This window comes from Cheilinus undulatus, linkage group 2, assembly GCF_018320785.1.
Source record: "Cheilinus undulatus linkage group 2, ASM1832078v1, whole genome shotgun sequence".
Taxonomy (NCBI): domain Eukaryota; kingdom Metazoa; phylum Chordata; class Actinopteri; order Labriformes; family Labridae; genus Cheilinus; species Cheilinus undulatus.
Window position 1 is genome coordinate 31,225,532 of NC_054866.1, and position 24,375 is coordinate 31,249,906.

Here is a 24,375-nt window from a genome sequence, read left to right on the forward strand (position 1 = left end):
GATCTCATATGCTAAATCTATTTCATAACTTAGAGATAGAATAAAGTATATCACATTTATATTGATTCATGTTTCTCATCAAAAACTCAATTTTCTTTTTCTTGATGAAATATTTAAATGCCTCATGACATCTTATTTACACTCACCTAGAAGTTATTTTACTGAGCTGACCTGCAACACATAATATAACTGTCATCTCCTCAAATTAGCTAATTAGTTTTTTTTGTGCTGAATCAATTGGTTGATGGGGCTGCACCACGGCACAGGGGTTAGCGCTGTTGCCTCACAGCAGGAAGGTTGCTGGTTAGCTTCCGGCCAGGGCCTTTCTGTGTGGAGTTTGCATGTTGTCCCCGTGCATGCGTGGATTCTCTCTGGGTACTCCGGCTTCCTCCCACCACCAAAGACATTCTCGTTAGGTGGATTGATCACTCTAAATTGGCCGTAGGTGTGAGTGTGAGGGTGCTTGGTTGTCTGTCTCTACATGTCAACCCTGGGTTTGACTGGGGACCAGTCCAGGGTCTACCCCGCCTCTCGCCCAATGACAGCTGGGATAGGCTCCAGCACCCCTGTGACCCCCAATGGGATAAGTGATATAGAAAATGGATGGATGGATGGATGATTGGTTGATTGATTGATTCATTCAGTCTTTATTTGATCCCAAGAAATCCTCCAGGTCATGCCCTTATTTTCAACATGGATTTCAATCTTGGATTAATATATATTTTTTTTAATTTGGGAGTGCTTTCATCTTAGCTGATCAGTAGAATAACTCTCTCAAGGCCGTCTCAGACTACACAACTTTAGTCAGATTTTGGCCCCACTGCAACGTCATAGGTCATCATCAAAACTCAGCTGTTTTGAGTGTCGGGAACAACAAATTGTCTTGTAGTGTGACATAATTAACAATGCATCCAGGACTCCCCACAACCACAACTCGACAAGACTAGCATGACGGAGTTTGACTAATCAACCTGATGTCAACCATGTGGATCCTGCCGCCTACCAATAGGAGAGCATTTGCTCCTCGTCATTTACAAGAAACGTTACTCTTTCTCCCTTCAGGGAACTTATGTGTACATTTTATTTAATTTTATTCACATTATCACATGTATACCTTGTAAGTTATATCTGAAGGAGAGTCAGCCCAAATTGTCCTCCTCTTGATACATCCATAATTGGATTGAATTTTCCACTTTAATGATCAATATCAGTTAGTTACCGGTTAAAATGCCAAATGCTCTTTTCACCATGCACCAGCCTGCATTTTGGACAGCAGTCTGCTGCAAGAGATTTACTCTCTGATGCAACCTCAGGAACATGCATAATAGAATAGAATACAAATACAACAGTCTCATGTTACTTCAGACTATCAGTGGCTTACCTCCTCTTCCTCTCACTAATTGTGGAATTTAAATCAATGTCCTTTCTTTCTTTAATTCATCAACACCACTGTTCTTTCCTACCCCCATCTTAACCTTTCCTCTCATCAAACTGTCTGCCTCTCTCTCTTAACCCTTCAGACAATCACATGCACTGGATCTACAGTATCTGTAGGTCGAGTCTGTTGGAGGGAGATATGCTGACTGACACTTACTGAGAGCTGGAATTCCCTCAGGACAAGATGACTGTGTGCCTGCCAGTCCTCTGCCTACCCATCTCCACTCCCTTGGGTTTAAAAGTCATACTACAGACACTTCACCAATGCTGTTTTCATCTCAAAACTACCCATCTCATCATCATCATCATCATCATCATCAATGGAACCATCTCTGTGCTACTGACATCAAGTTTAAACTGGCTGCCAGTCTGTTGCTCAGGTCAGCAACAGGCCTGCTCAGGGTTTTTTCCTCCATCTCCATTTTTTCTGTCAGTTTCCTTTTTCTTTCAGTCAGTAGCTTTCTCTTTAAGTCTGTTTCTTCCTCCAGTGTCTGTCACTCTGACTTACAGTTGCTCAGTCTGAGCTATCATTCATTTAAACTCATTTAGACTGAAAGATTGAGTGAAAAGGAACTTTTGGCATTCATTTCCAGCATCTTCTTCCCATTTCTTGTAGTCATCTCCTCTTAGTGTGATAAGATTTTTACTTTGTCTATAAGTCCCCCTATAGTGGCATTGCTGTTAAGATGAAGGCAGTTCAAAAGGAGTCAAAAAATTGTGAGATTGTGAGTTGTGGAAGGAGGCTTTTTTAAAACCATCTGAAGTTTCTTTAAAGATGTTCAGAAGTTCAACCACAGGGCTAGGATTCTCCATGTTTACTTTCCGCTCAGTTGGTTTAGCAAAAGGTCATGAATTTTTATCAGTCTGTGTGAAGACAAAGTTACACGAATAACTGAAGTATAACTTAATTAAAAACTTAAATTTTTACTTGATTCACTGGTTATGATGAAACGTGTCCCTATTTTAGTGGTTGAACATCTTTATTGTCTCTCTTGAGATAAATCTTAATTTCTTAAATTAAGCTATCATAGAAACATAGCCTAGTGTTAGTTGAAGCCTCAGGGTAATCATATTAGCATGGCTGTTGTAGCCTGAGGGAGACAAAATCTAAGTCCACGTTTGAGGCTCTAGAACAGGCATACTGTTGCACTAAGGAAAATGGTCATTCAGTGGCTTAATAATGAAATATTAATTTTGAAATGTGTGTTTGTTTATAACTTTGTGACAGCCACTGTCAGTGGCCATGGTTAAATGATGTTTTTTAATTCGGAATTAATTATTCAGAATTAAATAATTCGGAATTAAAGTATTCTCCTTCGCGTTTACATGAAAATAGTAATTCTGAATTAAGGTTTAAATGGGAAACATGTTTAATCGCCTTTATTCAATTCCACTTAAGGTCTGGGGGTTGGGAAGGGTTCTGATTGGACAGCGGGTGGACGTGATGTATTTACGTCTACCGGAAAAAACAAACACTGTCTGCTTCCGTCCATCCGCTCTTTTCATTATATCCATATTGTCTAAGGCTCTTATTAAATAAATAGTCTGGGCTCGAGTCCAATGTTTGCTTTGGGTGGCCATCCTGGAATATGTGCCTGCTAGCGCGGAATATGTGCATCATCGTGACAGGACAAGGGAACAAGCATGAGCAGAAGGACCGTAATTAATTCAAAGCAGAATGAACGTATACATGATGGAGGAATTATTCAATTCGCATTTAAAATCAGAATAAACCAGCTACTTACTTCGGATTTAAGTTTAATTTGGAATGGTCATTTTTATTCGAAATTAGGTGTTTACAGATCTTTTTAAAGATTATTATTCTGAATTAAAGGGGAATTAAAGCTCTCATGTAAACGTAGCCATTGTTATCCAGCTTCATTTTACATGTGGTTATTATTGGTCTGTGACCCATTAAACTGCTGACCCCTGGTTGTTTTTAATTGCTTCTTTTAAAGCAAAAAAAAAAAAATCTAACATATTAAAAAAAAATCTGCTGTCTTTCTAATCACACACACACACCATTTATTTGTCTTCATTTGTTTTTTTCTTTCCTCAATCTTATTATTACTTACAGCCTGAACAAATGCAAATTGAAGACCTCATAATTATTAATTAAACTGAATACAAAAATCTAAAGTATCTTTTATACATGTTAGTATTGTGATGTAAGCATCATAACAGAACTAAATGTCTAAACTTGGTGAGCTAGGATAAATCCATGCTGTCTGTATGTGTTACTGACTCTTGTCATGGCCCTCCACAGAGTTTACAGCCTTTAAAGAATGATCCTCTCTGTCCTGTCCAGCTTTGACAGCAGTTGGCAACACACCAGGCTATGCATATTTCTGTTTCTGTCGTCATATTTGACCCAGGGGAGAATTCATCCGTCCATGAAGAAATGAAACTTCTCCCCTTTACGCCCTTCTTTCTTTGCTGGTATTTCAATTTTACTGAAAACCAGATCTCTGAATGACATTGCAGCTTCATTCTGATGATAGCAACGGTTTAAAAAGGGGGAGAGTCAGGCAGCAAAAGCTGACAACTCTGTTTGTTCTTTGTCTGTGTTAAGAGGACTTACTCCGTCAAGATGGCAGCTCTTAAATTTAATATCACTGTATGACTTTCCTCTGGACCTCGGCCATCAGGCAGCTGTTACTGTTAATGTCAACTCACATCATCCCCAGTGAGTGATTGACCTTCAAATAATCAATTAAACCTCTGCTGTGAATGTCACAGCTACAATCAGGACAGACTCAGCTGGTTGTAGGTAGCAGAATATGGGAAACCAACATCATATTTAGACTTCTATCAGCACTGTTAAGGAATAAGTCAATTTAAAAGAGATCAGTGCAGTCCAGATACAGAGGGCATAAAAACTGGTCCAGCATTCAACAAAACAAGGTCATGTTTTGTAATGATACAGTCAGTGTTGTGCAATTTATCGTGATGCTGCTCTTGGTGATCTGATGTGGAAATGAGAGTTTGAGATTTTCACAGAGAAAGATGAACAAGCTGTTAAGGATGATAAACTGTCAAACATGCAGTATGTATTTTCTTAAAAGTTCTAATGCTTTATTCCAAATGTAACCCCTTTTATGCTCTATTTTTACACTTTTTTTGGGGCAGTATGACATCTTGAAAGGGTGTCACAGGTCAGTACAAACTCTTAGAGCTGGTTTACAGCCTGACAAGTCTTTATCCTGAGCTCTTTTTTAAAAAGTGGAACATTCAGACCCAGGATATCAGAAGAAGTTCAAAATGATCCTTTTGAAAAGATTTCATGAGCATGACAGCAGAGTTCATGGTCTGATTCATGAGAGAAGAGCAGCAACTAGAGCACACCTCCCCGACCCATGGCGAGGAGCTACAATACCCATTCATCCATTTTCTTTCCTGCGTCTCCCATTTGAAGTACCTGGATTGGATACCAGCTGTGAGAGGTGGGGTACACCCTGAACTGGTTTCCAGTCACAGAGCTGGCACAGACACACAAACAACCTGCCACACTCACGCACACCTATGGGCAATCTATTGTCGTCAGTTAAACTAACAGACATTCTTCTTGGACTGTGGGAGGAAGCCAGAGAGCATGAAGATGACCCAAGTAGGCATTGGGAGAACAAGCAAACTCCAGGCAGAAAGGCCCTGTCCAACCACAGTTTAAACCAGGGAACCTACATGCAGTGAGGCAATAGCGCGAATTAACTGTTTGTCTTAGTTTACCACCCTTTTAACGTGTACTGCAATCGAAGGAAGTAATAAACACAAATTAGAAGCTGGGATAGAAATTAAACTCTTCTCACCTTGTTTTACAATTCTCCTGCAAATATCAAATGCCAGCTTTGTGGGAAAGTGTTCTCCATCACATGAGCTCCTTGTGAGGAATAGCTGCCTTCTTTTTGGAGTCAAATTTTCAGGAGTGTGGCCTGGTTACAATGAATCATAATCCCTGCTGTCTTTCCATGACAACCGTTGCTCATTCTGCATCACCGTGCTGTCAGAAATAACCCATTCTTCTATCGCTGAAAAGTTTGCCAACAGCTACTGAGAATGGATGGCCATTAATGGGCATGAAGACATCAGAATTTCGAGCGTTGGCTCAGCTGATCCAGGAGAAATAGGAGTGGGCGGACTACTTTGTACTGATGAATTGCTTTTAGGCTTCACCAACCTAGTGGGAGTGAAATTGAACAAATATCTGCATCAGTGTGTCAGTGGATAAAATAAAAGACGAGAAACCTCTGTATACACAGGAGGATGAACTTTTGGCCCATAAAGCTAATGCTAAACCAGCCATTCATGCTGCTGGTTATTGTGGTTTCTCACCATCATTTCTCTCTTGGCATCCACCCTCCCTGAGCCACATAGCCATGTCTGTTTTCATCAGTCTGAGTGCTCCTCTGACAGCTTCTCCTCTGACTCAATTTTATGCTTTGTGGAAGTCTTCGACCCATGCTGACATTTGCATGGTCTTGTTCGAATCCAGCTGTAATCAACTTGTGTGCTTTTAGTTTATCCTGTGGGTAAACTTGAAATAGAGGTGCGCGATAAGATGATCTCAGATCATGAAGAAATAGAATGTATTGGCGATCTGCTTAATCTGTTTTATCGTAGGATTGGCTCTACTACTTCTCGCTATTTGCCCCTTCCCCCTCCCCTTCTGCTCCCTGATGCAGCGGAGACTCACACTGCAAGTGAAAGTGAAACTTAAGATTTAGTTCTCATGACAATTTCTAACTCTTATACGAAGCATTGTCTTGGTTTTCTGAACCATCAGTGTGCAAAAAAATATTTATTTGCACAATCTGCACAAAGCTTACCACCGTTTTTATGATGAGCTCTAAAGACAGCGTCCTCCGGTCTGCCGTCCACATACTGCGGTTCAGTGGGGTAAAGTGTGTCTGAGGCAGATAGCCTACTGTTGTAACTGTTACAGCCATCATTGTTTTGCTTTCAATGATTATTTTCCGAGTTATTTACAAGCCTTTCCACCTGGCAAGTCAACGTCAGGATAACGCAGTCACAGGTTAAATGTTACAACATCAGCGTCTTTTTACGGACGGAGGCGGTGATGTCCTAAAGGTCCAGACATGGATCCTTATTAGAAAATGTTTTAAATAATAAAATCATTGATTTACTTGCATTTCTTTGGCCTACATTCATACTGCTGCAGCACGTAATCCTGCCTTTCCTCCTCTTCTCTCCTTCATTGTAAGCAGCAGACAGGTGTCAGTGTGACACGCTTATGTCACTGCTCATCACAGCCTTATTCAGAGCAGTAAATCAATGTATACACAACCCTTTTTAAATAAAAACCAAAATTGCGTTAAAATAACATACAGTCACTACTTAACTGCATAACCACATGTCTCAGAAATTCATCAGATGTGTGTCATATTTATATTTTCTGTATTTGGCAGTCTGTGAACAAGGCTGAAGTAAATGTGATGTTAAATTGCATACTGTATGAACAGGCTACTTGTTTAAAGCTTTAGCTGCAGGAATTCTTTTTAAAGACCATATACTTTAAAATGCAAATCAAAGTGTCAAAATGTGCTTAATCAACAGTAAAGTAGATTTTAAAACACACACAGACACACATAATAATTCTAAAGTGGTGCAGAAAATTTAGAAACTGTTTCCAGAAGACAGAACCGATCAGAATGCAGGAAAATAAATGTTTGGAACTTTAATATATTGTGGGATAAGACCTCTACATACATACATATATATATACATATATATATATATATATATATATATATATATATATATATACATATATACACACACACACACACACTCACACATACATATAATGCATTGGCCAACAGGATGGTGCAGAAGAAATACAGAAAAATCAGAGAAAAGGTTGTTTTTTCTGGTCACTAACTTGCAAATTTGTCTTAGAAATTTAATGAAAAAAATCCCGATGAAATCGAGATCGTCATCAGGCCATAAAAAAAAAAAATTGTGATGATTTTTTTTTCCATATCGCTTACCCCTAACTTGAAATACTCTTGTGCCAATACTTTACCAAAATGAAGCAGAAAATGCTGTTTAAGATAGTGAACCAGCATCTGCTATATTCTGACCATTTGCTGTCTGTATTTAAGATCAGACCTTAAAGGATGTTTGCCAAATAGTCCAATTTCTCTCTTCCCTCTGAGTGCACAATTTCAGTCAGTAACCCAGGACATTGTTGCATTTGAGTTTGGTATATGACTCTTCTAAATTATTGTAACTTTGCTGCCTTTCAAAAGTAAGAAAAATCTGTGAAAACATATTTTAACAGTGTTTTGCTATTTTATGATGTGCAGTCCTTGGTTTCATTGATTTTGGATTGAATTTTGAGCCAGTAGAAGAGACTCTTGAATATTACAGATAGCATTCCTAAGTGTTTCTGCATAAACCAGGGAAGATTCTGCTGCTTCTCCTCTCACACTCACTTTTGTATCAGTTGTGTATGTGTTCTTGGCTCGCTGCAGCTGTAAAGCTGCATGGCTCTGCAGCAGTGCCAGGTAATAAGCAACAAGGAGAAGAAATTGAATAGAGACTTGCTTGTATTAAGATTTATTCCCAAGACACAAAAATGATCCCTTGTACAGGCAAACAATAACAGTATCACACATATAGCCCTCCTTCCTCAGAGTTGTGTCTTACAGATATGCTGCATGAGACCCTGTGCTCACTGTTCCCTGAATAAGCCTGCAGTCATAACTAGATGATAAATGCATACCTTGTAGATACAACTTATTGGTATACAAGTTTGACAAGCAAAGTGCACACAAGAGAAAACATGAGATTGTAACCCTTGCATATTGCACAGAAACCCTGAGATTATTCTTTGAGACAGCTGTCATCACCCTGTCTCTATCTTCCACAGTCACTGTCCAATTAATTCTGGGAAATAAACTAAGCTTTTTCCGTCTTTCTTTTTAAGTCATGTAATTGTGTTGTTTGACTCTATTCGGTGTTGCTTTTACAGCCATAATAATCCGCTTAATAAGTTGTCACCGGTGGATCAGGATTTAAAAATTCTCCAACTGTTGTCTTCAAACCATTTCTCTGTAGTTTAGTGTGTGCTTCAGGTCATAGGCTTGCTGAAAAATAAATCTCCTCCCAAGTTCTGTTACAGACTAAATAAAGATTGTCTTATGTTTTGCCACATCCATTTTACCCTCTACCTTTACAAACCTTCGAGGGCCGGCTGCCAAGAAGCATCACCACAGCATGATGCCACCATCGTGCTTCACAGCGGGTATGGTGTGTTTATGGTGATGTGTAATGTTTGGTGTCCACCAAACATAATGTCTGACGGCCAAAAAGCACCAATTTTGGTCTCATCTTGAATGTTGAAGAACGTGAATAGCAGTTGTTGTATGCAGTCTCTCCCATGTCAGCTGCTGAAGCTTGTAACTCCTTCAGAGTAGTCATAGGTGTCTTGGTGACCCCTCTCACTAGTCTCCTTCTTGCACCATCACTCAGCTTATGTTGACGGCCTGATCTAGGCAGATTTACACATGTGCCATGTTCCTTCCATTTCTTAATGTTGGATTTAACTAAACTCTGGGGCATGTTCAGTGCCTTGGACATTTTTTTTCTTTTTCTTTTTTTTTTGTATCATCTCCTGACTTATACTTTTCAACAACCCTTACTCTAAGTTGCTTGGAGTGTTCTTTTGTCTTCATGGTGTAATGGTAGCGAGGATTACTGATAAACCAGTGACTGGACCTTCCATACACAGGTGTCTTTATCCAAAAATCACCTGAGAAACCTTCACTCCTCTTAGGTGATCCCCATTTCACCAGTTGTGGGATAACTGGCACCAGTTGGCTGTCCCTCTGTAGAATTAGCCCAGTCACTTTAAAGGGGGGGAATATTTATGCAGTCACTCATTTCACATTACATACAGTGCTTAACAAATTTATCAGACCACCTGGCATATTTGTCTCAGAGACCATCCAGCATCATGAAGTGCTTCAATGCGTACTCTTTATTTTCAGTGAGCGCTCCACATTTTACCATTTTGAACAGGAATGAGGAATTTCAAACTGAATTCACCTTTTTATTCCCAAATTTGAGCCGGCTTACTGAGCTTCTCTAAGAAGTCAGAAATGAATCAAGCATAACATTCAACCACTAAAACTATTTTTTCTGTTCAGGAATTCAAATAAATAACTATAATTTGCCATATTAATCAAGAAATAATATTGTGCTTTACTATTTTTTCAGTTTGTTTGTAAATCAGTAAATGTGAAAATTCATGGATAATAATGATAATTATATTTTAGCATAAAAAATATCATTTGGGTTAAAGAGCTTCTACATATTGGTGTATTAACCATTGCAGAACCATTAAAATGATTTTGGTAGTTACCAATACTATTAATTTAGGGCAGCTGTGGCATAAACCTTACTTTGGGTGGTGGTCTAATAAATTTGTTAGGCACTTTATATTATTTAATTGATGTTACTTTGTAGAAATCTGTTTTCCCTTTGACATTTCACTTTTTTTTTCTTTTTGCTAGAAAAGCCTAGTTATACTGGCCATGTTTTGTTTATAAAATCAATAAATTGGTAAAACATCCAATTTTGTGAATACTTTTCTCAGGCACAATGTATGATTAGCTACAACTTCTGTGTGTTCTCTGTGTAAGGAAGTTGTAAGACAGCACTCTGTCAATAGCTTATATTTAAAAGCCCAAAGGGACTCTGTCAAATGCTTCTTTTAAGCCTGAAAATGGTGACTTCATCATACATTATCATAGTTTAGAACTCTGTCCTAATTCCTTTTATTGATCCCCGCATGAGTGACAAAGTACAAATTTAGACTGAATTAACTAAAACTACTGTGAGCCATCATCAACATCTGACCAGTCCACTTGCCTGCTTCTCAAAAGATTTGTGCGTGAGCTTTAATTGCATTACATGACACCAAGAAGTCATTTTCTAGTCATTCGGTCTTCTGTCAGTGAGGTTTTCTAATTATGTAAGATATCACCTCCAGTTCCTTTAGTTGTGCACACCACAGGGCTTGTGGGTGAGATTGATGGAAGTGTAGCTGAAAATGATATTTTCCATGCAGTCACACTAGCTCACAAATTGGTTCTGGTATAGTTCAGAGTCATGCTGCTTCAAGTGAATAAAACAACGATTAGACAAGCATGATGCACAGTACTCTCAGCTATTGACATGCATGAGTTCATGTGTGTCTAGACACATAGAGGTGTATGCAAATACAGTCATGGACGAAAGTATTGGCCCCCCTGGAATTTTTCCAGAAAATACACCATTTCTCCCAGAAATTGTTGCAATTACAAATGTTTTTGGTATACACATGTTTATTTCCTTTATGTGCATTGGAACAACACAAATAGTCCGAAAAAAAAAGCCAAAATTAACATACTTTTACACGAGACTAAAAAAATGGGCCGGACAAAATTATTGGCACCCTCAACTAAATATTTGATTACACACCCTTGGAAAAAATAACTGAAACCAATCACCTCCTATAACTATTAACAAGCTTCTTACACCTATCAACTGGAATTTTGGACCACGCTTTTTTTGCAAACTGCTCCAGGTCTCTCAGATTTGAAGGATGCCTTTGTGCAACAGCAATTTTAAAATCTCTCTATAGGTGTTCAATGGGATTTAGATCTGGACTCATTGCTGGCCACTTCAGAACTCTCCAATGCTTTGTCTCCAACCATTTCTGGTGCTTTTTGAGGTATATTTGGGGTCGTTGTCCTACGTGAACACCCATGACCTCTGACGCAGACCCAGCTTTCTGACACTAGGCCCTACATTGCAGCCCAAAATTTTTTGATAGTCTCAGATTTCATGATTCCTTGCACACAGTCAAGGCACCCAGTGCCAGAGGCAACAAAATAACCTCAAAACATCTTTGAACCTCCTCCATGTTTGACTGTAGGTACTGTGTTCTTTTCTTTGTAGGCCTCATTCCATTTTCTGTAAACAGCAGAATGACCTGCTTTTCCAAAAAGCTCTACTTTAGTCTCATCTGTCCACAAAATGTTCTCCCAGAAGGACTGAGGCTTACTCAGGTATATTTTTGCAAACTTCAATCTGGCTTTTTTATGTCTGTCAGCAGTGGGGTTCTCCTCGGTCTCCTGCCATAGCGCTTCATCTTATTCAGATTACGACGTATGGTCCGAGCTGACACTTTTGCATCCCGAGTCTGCAGGACAGCCTGAATTTGTGTGAAAATGGACTGAGGATGTTTATCCACCATTCCAACTATCCTGCGTTGCATTCCTTTGTCCATTTTTCTCTTCTGTCCACGTCCAGGGAGATTTGCCACAGTTCCATGGGTTATAAACTTCTTGATTATATTACGCACAGTGGACAAAGGAATTTCAAGATCTCTGGAGATGGTCTTGAAACCTTGAGATTGTTCATATTTTCCCACAATTTTGCTTCCTAAGTCCTCAGGCCCTTCTTCCTCTTCTCTATGCTTGGTGTAACACACAGGCACACAGCAAAGGTTGAGTCAACTGTTATACATTCTAACTGGCTTCAGGTGTGATTTCTAGATTGCCAGCACCTGTTACTGCCACAGGTGAGTTTAAATGAGCATCACATGCTTGAAATAAAATGATTTACCCACAGTTTAAAAAGGGTGCCAATAATTTTGTCCAGCCGATTTTTTGAGTTTTGTGTAAAATTATGTCAATTTTGTCTTTTTTTTTCAGATGTTTTGTGTTGTTCCACTGCACATAAAGGAAATAAACATGTGTATATCAAAACATTTGTAATTGCAACAAATTCTGGGAGAAATGGTGTATTTTCTGGAAAAATTCCAGGGGTGCCAATATCGTCCATGACTGTACCAAAAACATCAGCAGAATAAACAGCAAATATCTGACACTGAAAAAGCTTTGGTATTTGTACAGTTTCTCTGCTAATTAATGCCAGGCAACCATCAAATTAATGAGAAATGCTTTTGAAGAAGCACTCAGATGGGTGTAGTTAATAAAAGCTTTATTTGATCAAGGCAACAGACCATGAATACATGACAAGTTTCAGCCATATAGGCCAGGCCATATACAGAATGGCTGCTAAGCTTCTTCCTTTAAGGTTTCAAAACCAGTCACATGATCAGTTGTAGTCATGTGATGAGGAAAATGGGTAACACATTATATATCCAGAAGTAGTTTCTTTGTTAGTCGTGTTTTAATCGGTCTCCTCTGATTGATTTTGCTATGAGTTCAAAACCATATATTTAAAGTGCTGTAACACCAGGATCAGCCTCTTTGTAAAGAAAAGCCCAGGGATCTTGTGGCCTCTTTATGTTCAGCCATCTTACCTTCAGTCAATGCTTTTTTTCACAGATGTAAAAATATCACAAGAAGACTTCAGTCAGTAAACCACATGTATTAGTGGTGTAAAGATAAACCAATGTGGATTGTTAACCAAACTTAACGTCAAAGGTCAGAGTGCATCGGTCCATAGAAACCTGGATCGGTAAAACAGTAGCATGAGTTGGTCTATGGATCGGTTTTAACATTAGAGAGGTTCACTGAGGCTCTGCTGCTTGTCATCATAGCCTGTTCTGCCATGCTCTGGCTCGGTGTTTTTAATCATGCACGACCTGGGGTGACCTTTTAGCTTTAACAACAGTTACGTGAGCTGTAGGTACTTGCTAGGTAGCTGGATGTATTTCACCGGTCATCACCAAAATGTCTGGCACTTACAGTTCTCCACCTCAGAAATCAAGTCATGTGGACTTGATATGAAGGAAGGATAGCTTTTGGAACGACTGCCCTTCTGTACGTTTTGGGGAAAAGCGGCAGCACAAACAGACCCAAACATAAACACTTTTCTTAGTTAAAACTCGGGGAAGTCTTCACATATCACCATAACAACAGCCCAATGTCTTCACGGGTTTACAACCATAACGTGTTAACCAAAGTGCTTGATTTGGTGACTTAATGAATACATATACGTATAATAAATTAAAAAGATAGGATTTCACCAAGCTAGAAATCAGTTGATCTCCAGTGAAGAACAGTCAGATATAAAAAGAGTGGAGATAACAATGTTTTACCGACATGTCAACTAAATATTCACATTAAGAGGAATTATGAAAGGAGAAAATGTAATTATAGAAAGCTGGTTTTATTTCACTGTTTTCAATATTATTTTAACCCTTTATTCTCCTGTACTAGCCGACACACAGTGCTCTGTCTATCCAAATCTTCTTAAATCAGCTTCAATTTGTGTTTTTGGGGCAAATTTATTATTATAGTTTTTACTGTTATCAGGGTTCATAAAGCCAGGGAAGTTACAAGTACAGAAGGACAAAAATGTATGTACCAGTAAAAACTCATTTTAATATTTACTTCCCAACTAACTCTTAATGTGAAAGACCTTGGCATATGTGTGATGAAAACATTGTCCTTTAAATATAATTTCATAATGTTTGCACTGGGATGCTTCTTATAAATCTTCTTCTTAGCAATTGTTTTCCACTTTTTCTCATTTTTGTTAAAGGGATATATACTGTATAATAATCATGGAACATTAGGAGACAGAGATGTTTTAAAGTTAAATGCAAAGCCGTAACTACACTCCAGGCATGTCTGCTGCACTGTGTCACTCCGCCCAGTGGTTTACTCAAGAAATAGTTCTGAGTATTTGCTTCATGTGTCGTAATGTTACATAATTATACATGATTATTTCATAGCGCGGTGAATGTGCAGGTCACAACTTGTCCACGAGAGCGTTTTGGAGTTGTTGGGTTGTGTATTTGATGAGTTTGATGAGGGAAAGCCGGAATACCATCTGCTTACATTGAGTTGGCACAGCAGGTCTGAACTCGGCGGCGGCGATCTAAAAATAGCTTGCACCGACAACTAAAGGTAACAAACCTATTACTAAGACTATAGGAATTATGGCAATGGACGAATTTGCCAAAATGTTCAAGTATCCCTTTAAAGCACAAAAGTTATTTGTACTAGATCAATCTGAATCAGATCCGATCCGATCGGACCAGATCATTCTGTAATTTAACAGATCGTCAGTGAATCAAATCGTAGCTTGTGAATGGAGATTCGAATCGTCTCTACAAGGACAGATTCACACCCTTAACATGTGTCATGTATCAATAAGGCTTACTCTAGCTCTATCCCAATTACCATTTTGGAATCCTTCCATCTTCACCCACTTCATTTCCTCGTGTCTCAGTGAGGATTTGAAAGAGAAATGTGAGGAACAGACATGAGGACAGAGGAGGATCATTTAAAGAAATCCTTCACTTCACAATGTCATTTTGAGCGTCGTCATGCACTGATGTCAGACTGAAAAGCTGATTATACTATAGCCAGCTGTGTAGATAAAAGAACCCCTCATTTAGGAAAGATTTTAAAACTTTTCCGATTATTTCACATAAATATGGTGTGGAACTTTAGTCTTGAAATGTCTGGAACACAAAACAATCCTTACATGCAGCATTATATCTTACATATCTGATTATCTGGTATTACTTTGGTTCATAAATGTAATCATTTAATGTCCCTTTGGAATATCCTCATCTGTGTATAGATCTGTGTCATTAGCGATGATGACTGAGGCTTTTCATTACCTTCACGTTCTACTGATCTGCTTAATGATTGACAATAGATCTCTGTTAGAGTTTACTGCTGTTTTTTAATTAAATAAAAAATTCTAAACAAAATTCTTAGTGATGCCACGATATTTAAGATTACATTTCCCTGCATGAAGTTAGCTAGTCTATCAATATTTATCATCTGAGCATGTTAAACGGTTATATTTTAAGCAGCTCAGTGCTGTGGGAATAAATTGTTATTTCTTTATGCTTAAAAAAAATTGTGAACTGGGTGGAGGTTCAGCTTTTTGGCAGACACAACACCTCCAAACCAATGATGTCACATCTTAGAACAAAATCCTGATCACATGTATGGGGTCAGAGCTGATATAAGCATTTTTTAATTGATCACCTGAGAGAGGATGCAAGGATGTGCAAAGTTATGTAATATGGAGCACCATGTTAAAATGTGTAACTTTTTTACCTGATCTTGTGAGTACTACTGATCATGTGGTCTGGATTTTAAAGGAAGTAGATGAAGTGGTTAGCACTGTTGCCTTACAGCAAGTTCCCGAAATTTGTCAGTTCAGAGCCTTTCTGTGCCGAGTTTGAATGTTCTTTCCGTGCATGCGTGCGTTCTCTCTGGATACTCCGGCTTCCTCCCACCACCAACAAAATGGCCATTAGGTTAACTGGTGACTCTAAATTGTCTGTAGGTGTGAGTGTCAGACTGCCTGGTTGTTTCTATATGTCAGCCCTGTGATTGACTGGCAGCCACTCCAGGGTGTACCCCACCTCTCGCCCAATGATATCGGGGTCAGGCTCCCTGCGACCCAAATGAGAGAAGCAGTTTGAAAATGGATGGATGGGTAGTTTGGCAGACATTTTCAAACTGCCCCAATGAAGGCCTGTTTGGCTTAGATATGTTAGTGTATATTAAGGGTCTTCAGCACGGATGAAATTGAAGCTTTTTATCAACAACTTCCAACTGAGAGCCTCAGACCTATTCAGTAACTTCTATGTTGGACCCCACACTGAAGAATATCACAAGGACAAATCTTTAGAACAGTTTTTTTCACACATGCATTGGTTATTTCATGAGAAATGCTGTACACTGCCCTTTGTCCAGCGGTAAACCATCAATTTAACTCAAATGCTAACATTTTTGCTGAATATCTCTATCAGCTAGGTTTGAGTTTGGCACACTTTTGACCAAATCTGGTTTTATAAATAAAAAAGAGATACCCTGTCAGTGTCAGCAAAAATAAGGAGAGCTTAAGTCCCAGTCAGTGTCCCACAGGACAGTTTGATTTGTCAGTGGGCTGCTTTGCCACAGTGGCCTCTAAGTTTAGTGTTGTGAAGCTTAAGCAAACTTGCACTAGTACACAGCACTGATTCTTTGTTGGCATTTAATCAGAAAAAAACAAATGTGATCCCTCTTGGACAAAATAAAGCGGGCTTATCATTAAAATGAAGTTGTACGTAGGGCCATACTTAACTACTCGCACTCCTAATTAAAAGCAAAGGAAAAAATCATGATGAATGCTTTTGGAGCGCATATTGATGAATTATTTAAATAGAGGCAACCTGAAACAAGTCAGATATGTAGATTTGTGTCCTTGTAATACATTCCCAATTTAAAGCATTTAAATGAGACTACATAATCGCAGAGATTTTATTCCCTCTCGTTCTTGAAATGCTGTTCATCACATCAAGTTCTGCAAGAAGCTTTACTGTAGCATGATTGAGGGTTTTTTCTTATGATGAATGGGCCCTACATCGTTTTTTACCTGAGGTGAGTCTATTCAGCTCCTCAAGGTAAATTAATTACTGACAGTACATATACAGTTTATCCGTAGTAGCGAGTAGGGTATAGCTGCAGTTGCGGAGACTGCAGTTTCAGGACTGCAGTTTTAGGACCGCATGTTTAGGACCCTGGTTTCTGTCAGCAGCACCATCCACCGTAAGAGGCTGCAGTTTGAGGAAAGAAGACAGACAACAAAAAAGTGTGAGTACTGAGAAAGTTTTATTTGTTTGTCATTAAAAATCAAGTAATTTGCCTGAACGTAGTATTGCCTACAACTGCGGTCCTGAAACCAGCCTCCAACAGGGTCCTAGAAAAACGCCATGGTCCTAGAACTGCGGTCCTGAAACTGTGGACCGGAAACTGCGGTCCTGAAACTGCAGCCTCCAGGCCCGCATAGTGTATGATTTCAACTGAAAGCTTTGATTTCCATTACAAATAAAGACCTCGTTCAATCACTTTACAGTTTCCATTTTCTTTAAAAGCATCAATTGATCAAAGGCCAAGTCCCTCTGAACTCTCCCTCTGACTTTTCCTCCAAGCAAGACCCAGAGTTGAAGAGCACATTTCCATGAATTACCATGTTCAGTTGGTGAAAAGCTAGTTCATTTGATTTACATTTAACAACTGAACTGATGGAAAGAGGGAGATGTAGCTGTTGAGTTAATAGAGAAGCCAGGAGATCCTTCATAAGGATAATGGGTTTTTCACCCTTGGCTGCCACTTTGCAGAGACACTTCAATTCCGTGTGCTTATATCACAAAAATCTGTCTTTAGGGCGCACTCACACTAGGCTATCTGTACTGTGCCTCGCCACGTTTGACCAGTCTGAGTACCTTTATTCCATGCCTGGGTGCGGCATGCTTCGCGGCCCTGGCACAGAAGAAAAAGGTAGGCCTAGGCACAGTACGAATGCAAGTGAAGGAACACTAGAACAGGGATGTGACAAAACATGAACTGCTTCAAGGCGCACAGGGCACACCAGGCAGCAGCTGCATGCTCAACAGACACACTGTCCTAAAGATAGAGGCTGATCGAGATGACAAGATTTTTCTAGAGAGATGGAGAGAGAACTATACATTTTTTCTCAGTGTATTTCAACAAGTTACAAAGATTTTATCAGAGCTGAAGAATTTAACCAAATTTGCACAGCTCCACTACAACCTTTCATCCTAATGGACCACAGTCCAGTCCATATTTTGGACAAGTTTCTTGCAAAGTCAGGTTATGATGAATATGAGAGTTTTTTTGCTTTGTGAAATAAAGCCTCTTCCCTTGATTGAGCCTCAAACAGCAGTTCACAGGATAACACACACCTTTCATCCTCTGCTATGAACCTCTATCTCTCTCCCTCTCCACCGGGCTCTGTACAATTAACGTAGCCTACTGATCCCAGGTCAGGTGATATAACCCCAGTTTCAGATCAGATATTGTATAAAATAGGTTGCTATTTCACAGCCTAAACAACAAAACTTGGTGTATACTGAGTCATCAACACTTATAAATTCATTTGAGCATTGTCAGTGAGCGCGAAGGGGGGCTGGGGAGTGGGTCAAACAGCTTTAGCGCAGGAGTACAGAGTGCCTGCTGTGAGTGTACCCTTAGACAGTGTAGGACTTTGTAGGTCTTCAGGAAGACTTTACTTTATGGGCACCCCAGGTCACCTTATAAATACAGGGGCAATTTAAACAACTCAAATTTAGGGTTTAAGTAAGCAAAAGCAAATAAAGGTACCATAAATGAGCAAGTGTTATTAGCAATAAATGGTAGGTTGTTTCAGACAGGATTTCAAAGAGCAGGTGAAGAGTAGACTGGACCCAGAACGCTTTCTTAACAATCATCTTTCTTGCCAAAATGAGCAGAGGCTCAACTTAGTTTTCTTCCAGTTACTTAAAATACATTAGGAAACCTCACCTGCAGTAATACCTCTCACATTTAGGGTGTCACAATTATTAACTGAACTTGTGCTTATAACACACTGAACATGGTGTAAAACACCAGTAACTTCAAAAACATAACAATTTTACACACATTTTCAACTAAACATTAGAAATCCCATGAGCCATTGCTTTGTCAACAGAGCAACTGCTCTGTTGTAGTTTTACAGCATTTACAGCAGTGCTGCCCCTAAATTGCCCTGTACTATAAATGTACATTATAGTAAAGTCAGTTCTGGTCCATTGTACCATAAAATCTCACAAGTCTTTATTTTTTGACCATTTGTACAATTATTAATTTCTCTTAGTCAACATCTCAAACTGTCTTGAGGAATCTTACATTTGTTTTTTAAAAGTGTGTAGACCCCCTGGGTAGAGGTCTGGATATGACTGCGATCAGAGAAGCATGGAGGTGATGGTAAGCCTTGAACGTAAGGAGAGTCTTATAATTAATATGATATCTGGCAGCCAGTGAAGTTGTGTGAGGAGGAGGTGATGTGCTCTATGGATGAAGTTCTGGTGATGATCCAGGCAGCTGAGGTCTGGATCAGTTGAAGTTTCTAAAAAGGTTTATGAGAAAGACCAAAAAGAAGAGAAGTACAGTAATAAACATGGAAGTTTAGAAGGACATTGATACAAATGGCTGTGCTGTTTTGCGTAAGGGACGAGCAAGGATGGTTGGTGTTGCATAGGTGGAAATAAGCAGCAGGTTTACATTATTGAATGGTGTTACAAAGGAAAGCATGCTGCCAGAGATAGCACCAAGACTCTTGACTTGGGTTTCAGATTTGGCTAGAATCTCAGTTTTATTGTTATCAACTTTGAGAAAGCTGTAGGAGAACTAGGGTTTAACTTCAAGTATGCTGTCTGAAAGGGGAAATGATGGAAGGGCAGAGCTCAGAGACAGATAGAGCTAGTTGTCATCTGCATATTGATAAAGAGGACACCAAATTACCCGGAAATTTTGACAAGAGGCAGGGGGTAGATTATTAATAGGAGTAAACCCAGGACAGAGCCCTGGGGAATGCTGGTGGTAATTGGGAGGTGTTCTGATCTGTATTTTTTAAGTTAAACTAATTAAGAATGACTAGAAAGATGAAAACACAAATCAAGAGGAAAAACAATTACAGGTAAAAGTTTTTAATGTTTATGCTAACTGTTGCATAGCTTCTTTATAAATACATTTCTTGCTATAAATACAAGATTCAAAATAAATAAACCAGTGTGTGTTTACGTTTAAGTTCGCGCAACAGCAATCAAGAGAGCATTTGTTTCAGCAGTGTAATGAGTACAACTAGATGCTGACCTCTGTCCATAGGGACAAATTTGTGAGAAGAGACCCCTTGAGATCACTTTCCTGTGCTTGAAATGTTTTTATCTCGTTTCATACCTACTTTTGCAAGAGCCTCACTTCCACAGTCCAAAGCATGCTAATGCACCCCTGGGCTACTCAATGATCATTTTCAGTGGATCAAGGGCCAGCTCATGTTTGACTGCATGAAAACAGTCCTGCTTGTTTGCCATCTGTTATCTATTGACCTCCATCAAATGTCAGCTCCTGTGAGACCAACCCACATCAGAATTATGAGATTTATTCAGTGGGCATAAACCTGCTTCTTTGGGTTGACTTCTGCTGTGTATCTGTACTAAACTTACTAATATCCAAGTGTTTTATGTACTTTTGTCATAGTTTAGTACAATTTGGTAAAACTGAAAACTTGGAAAATGTCACATTTCCCAGTGTCCAGTGTCTGCTCTTAGGGTTTTGAACTCAGGTTGAGAACCAATGCATTAAGATGGTTGTATGGCATTCTGAAGTAGTTTGGTATAGGGTTTTTTTTAAAGATAAGATATTTCCCCTGCACTATGAAATCTGACAGAACAGTCATCTATAAATATATCCTTGCAATCACACTTTGAGGTAAACACATGAATTACAACTCATTGCAAAGTACAGAGATATCCCTCCCTGCCCATGCATGATATTTTAATCGAATGTGTGCCTTTGATCACATGAAGGTATTCAAGAGAGATCTTATTGAGCTCTTGGAAGCTCCAAGAGATTGAAATGGGGGCCATAATGTGCATAAAGACTTTATATCCTTTATCCACAGCTTTTTAATCAGAGATGAGTTCAACCCCAGATGACCTTCCTGTGCTCCTGTGCAAAGCATTTTCATCAGATGTAGATATAGACTTGATGTGACTCTACCCTATGATGATTGCAGATCAGTGAGTCTGTTTCTTTCCTTTTGGATACATTTAGTGGTTGTTTGTATGACTCTGTAATTGACAGGGAAAGGGTCACTTCAAACATCTGAGCATTTTAGTCTAATACGATATGATATGAAGTAACAGCACTCCACCAGTAATTTTTCTCCATATAGGACATTTAGCTTTCAGCCAAGTTATACTCAGTGTGCCTTATCAAAATGCACTTTCCCAGTTGCACCGTTGTATTTCCTGCCTCTGCTTTACCTTTGTGTTTGATCTGTTTAACTTGAGAAGCTTTGAATAAACCCAGGATAATTATATCAGTTAGAAAACCTGCTCACTGACATTTGCTGCTCGTTTTGTGTCCCTTCCCCTGAGTGTTGACCCTGTCATGGCATATTGTAGGTCACATTGATGATGTGGTTGATTATGCAGCAAGCTGATGTGTTTGGGCCGATTCAGAGCATGATGTTGAGCACAGTTAGCATTTCAGCTTTCCAGTGATCTTTTAAATCTGATTGATGTCTCAGTGGCCACAGAGTTGTTGAAGGAAACATCATACATTGATGAGAAAACTGAATTCATGGACAAACTAATTATCAGGTATAGAAGTAAGAGACTACATTCAACTCCTAAAGGATATAAATAGTATGTAAATCATATTCTTTAGGAGTTGAATGTATGTTCCTGTTCAGTTTCCCATGCCTTTTCTACCAAGGATCACAGAAAACATTAAGGATGTTTGATTCAAATACAGCATCAGTGCATTTGACCTTAAATAATCAGTTAAATAAGGGTAGAATGTGTATAATGGGGGAATATTAGCAGCATCTAACAGTCAGATTCTAGATTGTGATGCTCTTTTCTGGTGGTAACCAGGGGAATTAAAAAAAAAAAAAAAAGTCTGTTTTTTTCCCATCTATGGTTCTGTAAAAACACACAAGATGCAGAAGTCCAAGATGGTACAGTCCATGGAGGGGAACATCCCTTTGTATGAATAAAAGACTTATTCTAAGTCGATAAACATTAAAGAATTTTATATAGCCAGGCAATTAAACTCTAATTTAGATAAGCCTACTTATAGATATAAGGTTTTATTTTAAACAAGTTTGTTTCATTAAATTCTAGTACTCGTTGAAATATTACATACTGTACCTTAAAGGGATACTTCAACATTTTGGCAAATTCGCCCATTGCCATAATCCCTATAGTCTTAGTAATAGGTTTGTTTCCTTTAGTTGTCAGTGCAAGCTGTTTCTAGATCTGGGGTGACTGATATACCAGCTGCACAGCTAACACTATGGAAGCAGACGGAATTTTTTGCTTTCCCTCATCAAACTCATCAAATACAGAATCCAACAACTCCAAAATGCTCTCGTGGACAAGTTGTGACCTGCACATTCACTACGCTATGAAATAATAACATATAATTATGTAACGTTACGACACATGAAGCAATTACTCGGAACTATTTCTTGAGTAAACCACTGGGCGGAGTGACACAGTGCAGCAGCCATGTTTGGATTGTAGTTCCCACTTTGCATTTCACTTCAAAACATCTCCGTCTCGTCATGTTCCATGATTATTTCGTTAGAGTTGTTGGATTCTGTATTTGATGAGTTTGATGAGGGAAAGCAAAAAATTCCGTCTGCTTCCATAGCGTTAGCTGTGCAGCTGGTATATCAGTCCCCCCAGATCTAGAAACAGCTTGCACCGACAACTAAAGGAAACAAACCTATTACTAAGACTATAGGAATTGTGGCAATGGGTGAATTTGCCAAAACGTTCAAGTATCCCTTTAAATGTTTGGCAGTAGAACCCAAAGTCAGACTGCCTGTTATTATTTAGTGGTTGAATGAATATTGGCCTGGCCGATTATTGATGCTGATATTTAGCATTTTGCTGATTTTTTGTATGACTTTTAACACTTAATAAAAAAAAAACTTTTCTTTTTTTTTGTGTAATGGGGTCTTTTTGCTTCACAGTTCAAAAATCAATACAACTCTTTGCATGTTAAAATAACATTTTTTTAAAGTAATCATTCCCCCCCCCCCCCCAAAAGAAAGAAATTCTCAATGTGTAGTGCAATGATTTATCAAAACACCCTTTTTGTGAACCTGTTATTACAGTCTTGGAGCGAATAAATGAAACAAATACAAAGTTTGACAGCCTTATTAAAGACATTAAACTTATTTCCACATTCTTGAATTCTTCATGAACAAACAGATGTAATGAAGCAGTATTCTTTAAAAGCTGCTGCAGTGAATATGGTTTATATTTATATGCAGGCTCACCACCCAGCATTTGAAGACTTTTCTGCTGTTCTGTGTTATTTGTGTAATGAAGTCATGTTTTCGCTGTATTTTTTAAAATATCTACAAAGAGTTGCCATATTTTGAAGCTTTTGAGCTTTCAAGCTTGTATTCAATATATACATTAAATAGCACTCCCCCTTTTAGAATAAAAGCATATTTTCATCATTAAGTGAGTGTCTGGATTTATTAAGAACAGCACTGAACCATTGTAGGCACTTAAGCTTAATGGACAGCAGTGTAGGCAAAATATCACCCAAGGTTTGGTGCTAATAAATCCACAAACCTTAAGAGCAGAATCCATGGGCTGAACTTTTAAATTCATGAGCTGTCTTCACAGTTTATCTGGATAATCATTATAACACTGCAGTTTCCAGCAGGGCTAATTATTTCTTGTCTTTATTCTGCTTTTCTTTTCTTCAGCTGCCATCCTTGATGACCCGATGGAGTGCAGCAGAGGGGAGCATTTGGCCATCACACTGGCCAAAGACAGCATAGACAGGAACAGTAACCGCTCTACCACTGGAAAGCTGGAGGTGGACATCTTTGAACTTGTGAGAGACAGTGAATATGAGATTTGGGAAACGAGTAAGTACCACTGGGATGAAATCCCAATTAATTAGTAAGGAGAGATTGTTGATGTGTTTTTATGTGTTGAAGGCTGTTGGTCAATGTGTGTGAAAGTGTGCAGTCAGAAATGTGCAGAGAGTAATAAATCTGATGTTAGGTGCAGACAGTAATCCCAGCCACAGAAAAGGGTCTCTTATTTTAAACCCTGTCTGTCAAGTTAATCTTGGCTTACTGCCCTCTTTTCACAAAATTTCTGAAATACTTTCTCTGGTGTATATGGAGATACATCTCCTGGGGATTCTGTATTTGAAGCAAAATAAACCAAAAAAAAACACTGAAAATGAGCCGTCATGTTTAATAGCTACAGGAGTCTAACTGAGTTGTTAAGACTTCTGGTATATTTTTAATTTAATGTCTTCTTTCAAACTTTTGTGGTGTCCACAATCCCCCACTAGTTAGCTTGCCATTCTGTGGGTGACACAGGGTGCAGTAACGTTGTGTTGAATGACTGGTAGACACATAAAA

General features: G+C 38.8%; 1 long non-coding RNA gene across 2 annotated transcripts in view; it reads left to right on the forward strand.

Moving 5' to 3' along the window:
• LOC121517782 overlaps positions 1–24,155 on the forward strand; it is a 145,511-nt gene extending 121,356 nt beyond the window's left edge. The window contains exons 5-6 of one of the 2 annotated variants that reach the window (XR_005992577.1): positions 1,521–1,817; positions 23,704–24,155. This is a non-coding gene — a long non-coding RNA (uncharacterized LOC121517782). The remainder of the gene's footprint in view (positions 1–1,520; positions 1,818–23,703) is intronic. The other variant, XR_005992576.1, reaches the window with a different exon arrangement.
• The last annotated feature ends 220 nt before the right edge of the window (positions 24,156–24,375 follow it).